The sequence below is a fragment of the Podarcis tiliguerta genome, assembly GCF_965153285.1.
Source record: "Podarcis tiliguerta genome assembly, chromosome: 14".
NCBI lineage: Eukaryota > Metazoa > Chordata > Lepidosauria > Squamata > Lacertidae > Podarcis > Podarcis tiliguerta.
Genome location: NC_139547.1, coordinates 34,412,797 through 34,425,035, shown reverse-complemented (window position 1 = coordinate 34,425,035; position 12,239 = coordinate 34,412,797). Strand labels below are relative to the sequence as shown.

The following is a 12,239-nucleotide window of genomic DNA, read 5'->3' as shown; positions in this document are numbered from 1 at the left end:
ACTAAAACAAATCCCTGGCTTCTTGGTACGTAGCCCTTTGATTTTGACCATGGACTCTTGCCAGCCTTTGCCTCTGGATCATGTTTGGACCTAGACTGCTTCTATGTTTACATTTGACCTTGGTTTGTTTGTGCTGTGTTGCATCTACAGCACTCCTCTTATTGGTGGGCACTTCATTCAGGTTTATAGTTTCTGCAATGGGTAATCGGAGCCTCTGGAGTTATGACAGCTGGATGCACTCACTTGAGCATAAGAAGAGCTTGCTGGATCAGGCCAATGGCCCATGTAGTCCAGTATCCTGTTCTCACAGCAGCCAGCCAGATGCCCTCAAGCAGAACCCAAGCACAATGTATTCCTCCTCCTGCACCAACTGGTATTCAAAAGCCTGACTCCCTCCAACCTTGGAAACGGAATAACCCCAAAGGTTAGTAGCCATTGAAAGCCATATCCTCCATTAATTTAACCAATGCTCTTTTAAAGCCATTCGAATTGGTGGTCCTCACTGCTTCCTATGGGAGCGAGTTTCTCACTTTTATCCTGAATCCCAGTTGTTGGGTGTTGTGCTGGAGCACAGAAGCTTGAATTGTCCCAACCTGATACGGATGAGTGTTTGCTATTCCAGTCTTCCCTGCTCTTGACCCTCTCCCTCCTGTTCACTTTTATATAACTATTGTCAGAGCCTTTTATTATTATCTTTATTAATTTACTACCAGGATGAAACTTCTAATCATTAAGATGCAGATAATGTAATTCTGAGTACACTTTAGCTGATTTTGGACTATAAAGTCCCTCTTCGGTGAAGATTTCTGACTGGCTTGCACAAATGGCCTCTTTTTCTTTTAATGCTAATGATGTAAAAAGTGAAATTTATTGAATCCGAGCTCGTGCTAATGTTCAATAAATCACGCCTTTGGAGATTTTAGGTGAAGTTGGCGATAAATACTAGGTTTAAATTACCGTTTATGTGAGTCTGGCAAATTGGAGGAATCTTTTTCTTTCCCAAGGTTACATGCTCAGGATGTGACCCGATCACCCCCAGATTGCATTGTTTCAAATATGCCCCCCTCCACTTTGACTGCTCATAAGAACCAGTATCTCTGGAGTGTGTAGGCTAGAGGGCGTGTGTTGTTAATAAATGGAGGAACTGAATAAGTGGAAGAAATAGAGAAATGTTCAATAGCCTTTTCTGTTTTAGCTATTAGGGGCTCATGCGCAGGGATGAATATTATTGGAAGTCCGGGTTGCAATAATGTCTCCTCTCACCTACACTTTAATTTGGGGGATGTGTTTTGTGAGTCATGAAATTTTGGGGCAGGGTAGACCTTGGCCTTTAATTATATATGTTTACCAGTGTGCCAGTGTGGCGTAGTGGTTAAGAGCGGTAGTCTCGTAATCTGGGGAACCGGGTTCGCGTCTCCGCTCCTCCACATGCAGCTGCTGGGCTAGTCACACTTCTTTGAAGTCTCTCAGCCCCACTCACCTCACAGAGTGTTTGTTGTGGGGGAGGAAGGGAAAGGAGAATGTTAGCTGCTTTGAGACTCCTTAAAGGGAGTGAAAGGCGGGATATCAAATCCAAAATCATCATCTTCTTCAGTCACCTTGGATGATAAACCTCTAGGCTAGAAGTAGCCAATACAGTGCCCTCCATAAGTTGTTGGTATATAACTCCCCCGTGGGAATACAACTTTCCCCTGGGTCTGAACTTCCACATACCTGATTATTGGAGATCATTCCTGGGTGGGGTGTGTGTGGTTACTTTGTTACCGAGTAATTTTTGTGGATGAACAAATTTTAAAGATGTTTTATTTTAATGGTTTTTTTTTTTACTATATAATTTGTACCCTGCTGTCCCTGTAAATTGTTCTGAGAGTTTCCTTGGGCACTTAAAGCTGTCAGGAGTAAAGCAATGATGCTTGCAAAAAGTTACCTGAACCAGTGTGTGTTGGGGGGGGGGGTGATAGACAGGAAGTATATCTGAAGGAGCTTCTCCACCCCCATTGTTCTACCTGGACAATGAGGTCCCCCAGCACTGAGGGCCTTCTGGTGGTTCCCTCACTGAGAGAAGCCAAGTTACAGGGAATCAGGCAGAAGGCCTTCTCAGTAGTGGGACCTGCCCTGTGGAACACCCTCCCACCAGCTGTCAAAGAGAACAACAACTACCAAACTTTTAGAAGACATCTGAAGGCAGCCCTGTTTAGGGAAGCTTTTAATGTTTGATGCATTACTAATTTTTAATATTTGGTTGGAAGCCGCCTAGAGTGGCTGGGGAAGCCCAGTCAGATGGGCGGGGTATTAACAACAACAACAACAACAACATTGTTATTATTCCTCTTCACTGACTCCTTCCCTTTTAGCAACAGCTGGTTGGCACTTACTTTCATATTTTACTTCTTTCCTGCATCTTCTCCAAGTTTGGTATCACACTGGTATGAGCTGGCATATGCTAGTGTTAACTTTCCTCTTGGCCATTTGTAAAACCTATGCACAAAATGACTTCATAGAATCATTGAATTGTAGAGTTGGAAGTGACCACAAGGATCACCTAGTACAACCCTCTGCAATGCAGGAATCTTTTGCCCAAAGTGCGACTCGAACCCACAACCCTGAGATTGAGTCTCATGCTCTACCAACAGAGCTATTGTTGGCCACAAGTAATAAACTTTAAGTTTATTTTATCCTTCCAGCCAGCAGTCTTATCAGACTATTTCATTCCGTACATGGTTGCAACCACTCTGAGATCTACAGATGAAGGGCTGAGTACAAATTTAATAATAATGATAATCTTTACCAAACTCCATTGAAAGCAATACATGAAGGCATTGGCACTGCATTGAATTGGCCCTGTTAACTAGTCCGTGCTGTGAAATTCCTGTACGGGGAGGACTCTTAACTGAAAACAAAGCACACCCATTGGAGGAAATTCCCTTTGTAGCATTAGCTCATTTCTTAATGAGCCTAAGAAATCAGGGAGGGGGGGAAGCGGGTCTAGCTTCCCACCCCCAGCAATTATTACCTCCTCTGCAGAGTTGACACGCACAATGATCATCATTACTGCGTCATGTTTTATTCACTGCTCTGGCTTTAATGATATTGCTTAAAAATTGAAGTTGCTAGCATGTACCTTCATCTCTAGGCTAATAATGCCTGTCTGATGTCTGCTCCGTGCTTGATGTTTCTGGTCGGGATTATAGTGGTGGGAGTGGTACCAGGATATTCAAAGAGCACTCCACAATCCCAGGGATGCAAACAGCCCCAGGCAAAATGAAACCTCCTCTGTGCCAGAAGTAAGCATTCTACCAGGGAAAGGGGAGTTCAAGTTACCCACCAGTGGGGCTGGGGGGTGGGGTGGGGATGCTTTCCTGACCTCCTGGCAGGTGAATTTCTGCAGTTTATGGCAGTGGTGGGGAAGAGACAAGCATGGTGTAAACAGACACCCTCCAAGTTTCCTTATTTTCTAGGGACGTCCCTGATTTAGAGAAGCCGTCCCGGTTTCTGATATGATCCTGGAATGTCCCGCTTTTCCTTAGGATGTCTCTATTTTCATTGGAGAAATGTTGAAGGTTATGGAGTTAGCCAACCCCTGAGGCATCTGAAGGCAATACTGTATAGGAAAGGTTTTTTGTTTAATGTTTTATTTATAGCCCTATACGGCCTCGGTCCAATATATCTGTAGGAGCGTCTCCACCCCATCGTTCTACCCAGACACTGAGGTCCAGCACTGAGGGCCTTCTGGCGGTTCCCTCACTGCGAGAAGCCAAGTTACAGGGATCCAGGCAGAGAGCATTCTCAGTAGTAGCACCCACCCTGTGGAACGACCTCCCACCAGATGTCAAAGAGAAGAACAACTACCAGACTTTTAGAAGACATCTGAAGGCAGCCCTGTTTAGGGAAGCTTTTAATGTTTGATGCATTACTAATTTTTAATATTTGGTTGGAAGCCGCCTAGAGTGGCTGGGGAGGCCCAGCCGGATGGGCGGGGTATAAATTAATAATAATAATAATAATAATAATAATAATAATAATAATAATAATAATAATAATTTATTATTTTATATATGTTGGAAGTTGCCCAGAGTGGCTGGGGCAATCCAATAAGATATGCGGAGTATAAATAGTAAAATTATCATTATGGGATGGGACACCTCTATTTTCATTGGTATGTAAAGACACCAACAGACCCAATCCAATACTCCTGCCTTGTCCCCACCCCCTAATGTTGTTCTCCCTGCAACCTTGCCCCTCTCCCTGCTGGTAAGTAGTAGTGACTCAGCTGCTGGGAGGTTTGGTAAGTGTCTCCACCCCACCAGGTCAGCAGGTCCTGTTACTCACTTCAGCCTCAGGTCAACAATGTCTTTCTTCTAAACATTTCTATTAGCTGCCTTTTACTGAATGCCGTCTTACAGGCTGACCTGGTCATCATCGTGGATTTTGTATGATGGACCCCCAACCAGCTGGTCTCTAAGATTCCAGTCTTGAGTGTTGCCTTTGTGGCCTTAGAAATGTGCCTGATTTGTTACAAGTGTCAGATCCTGCTGCTGACGTCAGACAGCAATGCCATTGGCTTCTAACAAAGGTGGTTGTAGGTATCCACCCACCTGTCTGGCTCCTGCACAACTCACTGGCTACACCGAGGGCCACCTCCCTTATACCGTGAGGCTCTGTGGCACAATGCATTAGTGCGTTTTGCTCTTAACCAGAAGGTGGGTGGTTTCAGTGGCGTAGCGTGGGTTGTCAGCACCCGGGGCAAGGCAAGTAATTTGCGCCCCCTAACCCGTGGATTTGCGCCCCCTAACCCGTGGATTTGCGCCCCCTAATCCTAACCCCCAGATGTTGCGCCCGGTGCGGCCGGCCCCCCCTGCACCCCCCACACTACGCCACTGGGTGGTTTGAGTGCCCGCAGGGAGGGCTGTGGGCAAGATTCCTGCATTGCAGGGAGCCTGGATGATCTTTGTGGTCCCTTTCAACTCCACAATTATATGGCTGGGCACATGCTGCCCTCTCCCAAGACTGGCAAAGGAGTCAGCACCTCGATATTACCACTGCTCTCAGTTTGCATGGAACATCCAAGAAGATTGTAAGCAGCATGCAAGAATTCTCCGCTTGCACTGGCCCTATATACGTCCCACAGGATCAGCTCCAAGCCTGATGCTGCCTGCATCAAATTGGCCTAACAGGAGTGGTCCCCTAAGCAGGTTTATCTGGCGGTGGCAGGAGCAGCAGGGAACCACAGCTGCAATTTCTCACAGTGCCTCTGATGAAGCCTCATTCTGAAGCACCATGAGATGGCAGCTCCCAGACTCAGGGGCCTAGTGCTTGTTCCTCAGGCTCAGGAGTGAAATGCAACCCTCTGGGCCTATCTGGCCCTTGGGACTTTCTCCAGGCCACATTCCTCACTGGTCTTGCTCTGCCCCTTCCTTGTACTGTTAACCATGACAATGCCTCTTGCTTGCCTGAATAAAGGCTTCTGAGATGGGTATGTGTGGATGTAGAAATCTGACTTTTGTGTGACTGGAATGTAGCCTATTGAATCCAGCAGGTGTGGGGAACCTTTTTTTGGTCAGAGTGCTGCATTCTCTTCTGGCGATCTTTTGATGGCCACATGCCAGTGGTGGGCAGGGCCAGAGGCAAAAGTGGGAGGAGCAATGAATGTAAATATTACAATCTACTAGTTTCTACATGCACACTCGCACACCCTTCTCTATCCTCCATCTCATCCAGCCTTGGGTCCCCAGCTGTTGTTGGACGACAACTTCCATCATCACTAGCCAGCAGGCCCAGTGGTTAGGGATGATGGGAGTTGTACCGTAGTCTAACAGCAGCTGGGGGCCTGAGATTGGAAAAGGCTGATGCAGACAAGTAAGAGGCAATATCAGAGTCTAAGGACACATGTTCTGGCCAATTGGAAACTGTTGAGGGAAATGAGGAGCACCAGTGAGGGGTATGGCTGGAGAGAGTTATATGGCTGGGGAGAGTTATGTGGGTCAGAGAGAAAGGGCATGAGGTTCTCCCACTCCTTGTCTAAAGGTCTCATCAATTACTCCGTTCATTTTTGTCTCTGGCCACACATTCCTCTAGCATGTGGCCCTTGCAAGGTTGTCCATGAGATAATGTGGTCCTTAGACTGTCCAGGGCAGGCATTGGTAAGGGCCCCAACTGGGGCCAAGGAAATGCTGCCAGCGGCTACCAGGCATATGATAGGTCTGAATAGGACAGCTCCAAACAAACACCCTCCCACACCATGCCGGCTCCACCCTGCAAGGTCTTCTCTCTCCGACTGTCTTCAGCTTCTGCCAAGGACCAGTTCCCTGACTTTGCCCAGTAGATATTGGCTGCGGAGTAGTTTATAGCTCTTCCTTAACATTGCTGAACAGCAATATCATTATCTGGCACACGAGTCAACCTTGTGTTATCTGAAATGTCGCTGACTGGTTGAGTGGATTGAAACAGTTGACAATACAGCCTCCCCCTCCCAATTTATGGCCAGATAAATGTTAAGTAGTCAGCTTTCCAAGGTGTGTAAGAGGCTATTGCTTTTTAAATCCGATCAGCATTAATTGGCGTTACGTAACTGTATCCCGTAGGTGGGGTAATCAATCAGTAGAGGGCAAGAGAACAATTTGTGCTCAAGAGCACAGGTAGGGAACCTGCACCCCACGGTTTCATTTTATGGTGAATTCACATGTGGGAAATATTGCCTCAGCTTTCCTGATTATAAAATGGAACAGAAGTGCTAGCTTTATAATGTCCCTTTCACACTGCAGTACCTGTTGTATAAATAACGGTGGCTTTTTGACTAATATACTGGTATGTTGTGCTAAATTTCATTCACACGGGTGGGTGTGGTGTGGCACAACAACAGCAATCATTGGACAACTTCCCTACGCCCTCCACCCTTTTCTCACATGCCTGCTTCTGTTTCCCCATGACAGTAAAGAACTGTATGCTGTTATACCTCCTCAGATTTAATCACTTTACTCCCACAATTTCTTGGATTAAGGGGGATGCAAACTGGTTCCCCCCCCTGTAATGTAATAACACAGAATTGAGCACTAAACATGCACTGTATTCCATTAGTAGAATAATATGGAATATAAGAGGGAAACCGAATAAACCCATGCAAATGCTGCCTAGACTTCTCCTTTGATCCAAGAGGACCTTCATATGTGCTCACGAACCACTGAACATTTCATACTAAAGTTTGCATTTCATACTCAGGGTAGTAAAAAATATTGTGTCAACATCCTATTGTTTGAATTTGGGGAGGAGGGGGAGACCCCTCTAAAAGTGCTAATGAATTTGACAAACCTCTTCCCATCTCCTCCACAATTGCTTGTAACTTTTATTTATGACAACTTTAATGTCTCCCCATGTGGCAAGAATAAAAATAAATGGGAGAGAACATCTGGCAGATTTATTTCTGGTATTATATTTTCTTGCATGCAAAGATTCGAGGCATAGGCATTCCTCTTGCAAATACTGCTGCCCTCCAAGAAAGCAAACACTTTCTTAGGTTGAGGGCACTGGCAGGGAGTGGGGACTGTGGAAAGGGGGACAGCTTGGGCCTGAGAGTATTATTTTTAGCCTGCCCTTGGTGCAAGGCACTCATGACACCATACACCAGGAACATGATCCCATTTGATCCCGACAACGCCCCTGAGATAGGTTGAGTTGAGGGGAAAATTAGATGTTGCATGAAATGAATCCAGCTCCACTGCTATCAGTGGTGGCTGGTCCTCCTTAGGACTTATAGGGCGAAAGGCAGAGAGACCAACAGTAGGTGGCTATATAAACCAATCTCGGGCAGAGCCACCTCCTTGACTCGTTGTAAGGAAGAAGGTTGGCTGAGGGCAGACTGAAGTTGCAGGGACAGTGTCCTATTTGCCCTAACAGACAAGCCTCCACTGCCTACTGTAATGTATAATACAGGAGTTGGCAGCCTCTAATCTTCCTGATGCTGTTGGACTCCAACTCCCAACAGCCCCTAGTCAACTTGGCCACAGGTTTCCCACCCCTGATCTAGTAGGCCAGCCTTATCTTGACATCATGTCCTTCTGGACCACTGATCCATTTCATTGGCTCCCTCTGAAACACAGGACAGAGAGGGCTTAAATACACAGTACTGCCATTTTTGATAGGGCCATTTCCTTGCTGTTCATCCATGTGTATAACCAGCTACACCCCTGTAATGGTTCTAGGGGTTGCTTGTGCGTACGCTTGTCCCAACGTCTGGCTGGGTTGCCTGAGTGAACCTTTCCTGTCCGGGCAGCCACTCGCCCGTGACCGTCTCAATCGCTGGCAGAATCCGTCAGTGGGCTTTTCTTAAACTTCTTCCAGTTCTTTGACGCCCAGTCTCCGCCTACTCTCCCTGTGCGGAAGCCTTCTGCACAAGGAGGGCGTGGGCAGCGGAGGACCCCTTCTCTCTCTGCTGGTCCCCGGCAAGGAGTCATGGGATCGCCTCGCCGATTCCCCCATCTCCCCCCCCCTTCTCCACTGGAGCTACGCTGATTCTCTCCCCCAGAAGATGGGCTGCCTCTCCCACTCCCGGGACGCTCTCTGGGATCCCTTCGGAGCTTGCTCTCTCCCTTGGACACTGATGGCAGTTCCCTGACAACCCCCAAAAAAGTTCAAGTATTGCAAAAAGAGAGAGAAAAGCACCACTCTTTCACTAGTGAAAGCCCAGATGAGTTCACTTGACCATCTTGGAATCATAGTTGGAAGGGACCCTGTGCATCATCTAGTCCAACCCTCTGCAATGCAGGAATTCTCAAGACGTGGTCCCCCATCCAGTTTGAAACCATACCAAACTCTGCTTAGCTGTGCAAATGTGCCAGCTGCTTCACTGCTAATCTTTTGCGAATATAAGCATTTTCAATTTAGCTTTATAGGAAAAGGACAAGAAACTAGATGACAAAGCAAAATAAAAAGCAGAATTGGCGAAAATATTGAATTCCATATTTTGGAATTCCATATTTGAATTCAAAATATTTTGAATTCCAATATTTGAGAGCACCTGCTCGCCTTGTTTCAGCAGGAAGCTCTGGGCTCCATGGTTTGAAGGCACATGACACGACAAGTCTACCAAAGCTGAGCAGATTTGAATCTGGTCAGTTCTTGGATGGGAGATTACATAGGACTCCTGCACATGTTGTTTTGAGTTCCATCATGGATGAAACAGGTGTTTAGATGGGAGATAAGGTAAAAAAAGGGTAGTGTTGGCGCCACAGTGTTGGGGGTCCTCAAGCAGGACTGTTTCACTTTGGTTGTTTCCCTTTAGCATCAAGAGGTAAGGTACACAACCCTCAAATCATATCCTGCTACCTCCGTTTTTCTTGGGTGCACAGCAAAATCGGCATAGAGGCTTTTGTGGAGCTTCAGATCCTTTCCCAGTCTTTGGTCCCTTCCCAAATGTCAGGCTCTGGAGTGTATTTGTTACATTTTATATTACATCTTTCTTCCAAGGAGCCCAACGTGGTATGTGTGGTTCTTTCCCCTCCCCAGTTTATCCTCACAACAACCTTGCGAGGGACAGTGATTGGCCCTAAGCCACTTTGTGAGTTTCATGGCTGAACAGGAATTTGCACCCTGGTCTCCCACGTCCTAACCACTGCACCACAGTACAGGCCCTGGGCATGCATCCATCTCTCTCTCTCTCTCTCTCTCTCTCTCTCTCTCTCTCTCTCTCTTTCTCTCTCTCTCTCTCTCTCTCTCTCTCACACACACACACACACACTGCCGCTGCCTTTAATTCAGCTCAACTCCTCCTTCAGCATGGGAAATCTTTCTAGATGTTGTCAACTTGATGGGGCACCATGCTGTGAAGATAATAGAAGGCCTTCATTGGGTTGACCATGAAATTGACCCGAATAAGGACCCGAGGGCTGGATGGTTATCTGTGAACAAAAACCACAAGCAGAACATTGCTCTTGCTGTTAATAGGTATCGCTCCCCCCTCCTCCCCCCCACCTTTCTCCAAAGGTGACTCTTTAATGAGTTTTGATGACTGCACGCTGAGTTTATGGCATTGCATGGGGAGAGCGGAGAGCTTTCTCCCCCTGTTGATGTATTTAAAGATTTGTAAGGGCCAGGAGGAGGGAAATCGTCTGTTTGGTGGCGTTGATGGGCACCTGCAGTGTGAATTAATGTACGGTTCAAAAACTCAGCAACCCTCCCCCCTTTCCCAGCTCTGCTAAGGTGATCTGGATAGTGCTTCATGTGGGTGGGGGTGGGGAGCAGCCGTATTTCATATCATGCGTGCAATATAAAAAGAATGCAATCGCAGCACCATGCGGGAAGTACGAGGTAACTGGCAGAGAGGGGGTCAACAGTGTAGACTTTAAAATTGGGATGTACTGTGAGCAAAAACTGTTGTACGACTGGAGCTGAAAACTGCTGCCTCCAGTTCCCCCACCTCATTAACTGGCTGCTTAATCGGTGTATATGTGTGATTTGTACATATTCTAAGTGGGACTGCAGAAGGGGCAGTATGGAAAAGATCTCTCCTGCCCCTCCCCCCTGCCCAGTGGGGAAGACTCATTGAGAAGCCCTTACAGAGTTTGTCCCATACATCATGGAGCACTTTGCCTCAGGTGCCGAAACGTCTCAGACTGCTCCCGAGTAGTTGACTTAGTAGCTGCCAACTTTTTAAGCTATCAGGTACGCATTTGGTAGTTTTGGAAAATGTGAGCGCCAGCCATAAAATGGAAGCTGCAGGGTGTGTGGCATAGCGCACGATGACTGCTACATCTGAAAAAGACAGAACGGTGGGGGCATTTCCCCCTGTTTCATGCATTGTGGATCTGGATATTTACTGATACCTTTTGCAGGCACTTTAAGAGGGAAGGGTGGTTGCCCACAGGCAGCCTGCTGGCGACTCCTGACCTAGGTCAGTCTGCTATGCCTCAGACTTTCTTATTGTCCTTAACCATTATGATGTCTGCTACACAAGGCAGGTGATGGAACAAGCAAGGTGGGGACCAAGAGGTCTGCGGTTCTGGAACAGACCGGTAGCTAAGGCCAAGCCAGGTAGTTAGGGTAGACTGAGAAAGTGTGTGTTTTGCCCAAGGTTACCCGGTGAGTTAATTAGAATCCTTCTGACAGCCATTAGCATTATGTGCGCTTCACCTTTACTTGACAAATCACCAGTGACAAAAGCTGTTTGCTGCTGTGGGCGCTCAAGCAATGAGACCTTGTACTTATTTTAAGATTTGCACTTTTGGAGGTAGGGTGGGATAATGTGCAAACAATCTGTTGGCTGGACAGGGCAAAACCAACTGGTGAGCTTATTTATTTGTTCCATCGATAGGCACATAGGGCGCTGCCTTGAACTGACCATTGGTTCATCTAGTTCAATATTGCCCACACTGACTGGCAGCAACTCTCCAGGGTTCAGGGAGGTGACGTTACTTGGAGATGCCAGGGATTGAACCTGGGACCTTCTGAATGCAAAGCAGACCGTCTACCCCTTTGTCTCCCATTGATCCCTCTTGTTCAGTATTGTCTCCACTGTGGTCTTTCCCCTAAGCAGAGGTCCAAACTTTTGACTGCTGCTGTGTAGGACCCCTTCTTGCATGCACCAAATGTGTAGGTGTCAGGGGAGGGTGTATGGCTGCAGGTCCTGACTTCTCTCCACTTCTAAACACATGAGGGACTTTGCAACACACCAGTCATGGTTTCTGCAAAGAATTCTGGGAACTGTAGTTTGTTAAGGGTGCTGAAAGTTGTTAGGAGACTCATATTCCCCTCACAAGGCTACAATTTGTAGAGTTCCCCATGAAGCAGGATTGACTGTTAAACCACTCTGGGAACTTTCTGACGGTAAGAATTGTTCAATAGTAGAATGGACTACCTTTGACTAAATTAAACAACTATGGTCTTTTAAACTGTGTGTGTGTGGCGGGGGGGAAGGTTATTGTTTTTGTTTGTTACCCTGCTTTTTTGTGTTTTTGTAAACCATCCTGAGATCCTTGGATAAAGGGTGGTATAGAAATTTAATAAATATATAAGTAATGAAGTACATTGGAAGGCGGTGGACTCTCCTTTGGAGGTTTTCAAACAGATTGGATAGCCAACTGTCCGGGATTCTTTAGCTGCTATTCCTGCATTGCAGAGGTTGTACTGGATGGTCCTTTTGGTTCCTTCCAGCTTGGCAATTCTGTGATTCTATGACAGCTCTTTAGATGCTTGAAGATGGCTACCATATTACCCTTCAGTCTTCTCCAAGCTAAATATACCCAACTCTC

At 46.7% G+C, this 12,239-nt stretch overlaps 1 long non-coding RNA gene across 1 annotated transcript; it reads right to left on the bottom strand.

Moving 5' to 3' along the window:
- Positions 1-8,978: 8,978 nt before the first annotated feature.
- Positions 8,979-11,814, bottom strand: LOC310664749. The gene is made up of 3 exons (XR_014505044.1): positions 10,815-11,814; positions 9,723-9,890; positions 8,979-9,643 (listed from the first exon to the last, which is right to left on the bottom strand). It is a non-coding gene; the product is annotated as an uncharacterized lncRNA (long non-coding RNA).
- Positions 11,815-12,239: the final 425 nt, after the last annotated feature.